The 1,510-nt window shown below is 35.7% G+C and overlaps 1 long non-coding RNA gene across 1 annotated transcript; it reads left to right on the top strand.

Moving 5' to 3' along the window:
- The first annotated feature begins 483 nt into the window (after nt 1–483).
- Nucleotides 484–903, top strand: LOC139189006 (uncharacterized). The gene is made up of 2 exons (XR_011572468.1): nt 484–614; nt 790–903. It is a non-coding gene; the product is annotated as an uncharacterized lncRNA (long non-coding RNA).
- Nucleotides 904–1,510: the final 607 nt, after the last annotated feature.

Genomic DNA, 1,510 nt, shown 5'->3' on the forward strand with positions numbered 1-1,510 from the left:
CTTGAAACCACAAATGTTTAGGCGAAAGTCGTTTACAAGTCTGGATTATAACGGTATAGTTACGGACATTTAGTAAATTCAAGTGGAACTTTCTGGAAGCCACGGACTTCATTTTTGCTTCTTTCCTGCGTGAAAAACCAGGAGGCCTGCTGATTTTTCTACCCTTTAATTCTCCTTCACTCCAAAAAAATTTCAAGGAATCATAACTTTCTTGTACGGCAACGAAATCACGCACGGTCGAATCCTATGTATTCGTAGCGAAGCGCTCTTCAAATTGATACCAAACCCATATGCTGGAATCAAACGTGCCCATATTTTGAACCCTAGAAGCTTCGACGGCTTTTGTGGGTTTTTCGCCGATTCCGGCTAACCTCGCCGGAGATAGGTCTTGACCCAAGAGGGAATAATACTCCTCTCTTCATACGCTTCCAGGATATGTAAGTGGATCTTCCGAATTTCAAATTTTATTTTTCCACAAGTTTGAGATTTATTTGTTTAACTTGAATTTCTGGTGTTCTTGATGGGGAGTTATGGTGATAACATTGATTCAAGAGCTTAGTAGCTAAGTGGAGATTGATGAACGACTTTGGAGGGCAGGACAAGAACAAGAAATGGTACATACTTTAATTTTATTGAATTGTTTGTAGACTTTGGCTAAAAGAGGAAGAATTAAGCATGTTATAGGTAAGCTAACACATTGAAATAGAAGTTAAATATGATTCCTTGATAGTTTGGGAAGTGCTCTGAAATTGTAAATTTGATTAAACGAGTATGGGTTCTAAATTACAGGAAACTTATTCATTTTGCGGAGAGAAACTATGTTTCATGTAGCCTACTTTGGCTCTTGATTTCCATGTCCTTGGGAGTTCCTTTTGATCTAATATTATGTGTTTTGGAAATAAACATGTCCATGATCAAAACCCATCTGATTTCACTTAACTGCGTTGAGTCTTGATAGATTAAAATCATGTCCAAAGTTGAGTCACAGGGCTGCCAGGCAGCAACAAGTTCTGTAATTCCAGTTTTGGAACTTCATTTCATAGTTAGAATAACTTACCATTCAAAGTTCCGTTTGCTACCAATATTTTATGATTTCAAAGTGCACAAAACAAGCCTCCAAAAACCATTTAAGTTTGTACCATTTGGTTCAGGTTTGAGCTTTCAAAGTAACTTGGTTGATCGAAGCAGTTTTTATGCAACTTTTGTGGAGAAAATGAGTGTTTATTTCTACATTATCCAATTCTTCTCCGAGTTTTTCCTTTAAAGTGCTTTTGCTTTGTACTAGTATCGTTATTTGAAGTATATATTGTACTAAAATAATGTATATGTTACGTGGTAAAAAAATGGATATATGATATTACTTTGGCTGCTAGTTGATTTATTTCAAATGGAAGAAAGGATCAAGGAATAACTACTTCACTTGTGGTCAACCTGTAGCTTGCATATAAGGGTAAACATTTCAAATTTCTTCATTCTTCTAATGACTGAATATAGGTTGTTATATACAAAA

Source organism: Malus domestica, chromosome 10 (genome assembly GCF_042453785.1).
Source record: "Malus domestica chromosome 10, GDT2T_hap1".
Taxonomy (NCBI): Eukaryota; Viridiplantae; Streptophyta; class Magnoliopsida; order Rosales; family Rosaceae; genus Malus; species Malus domestica.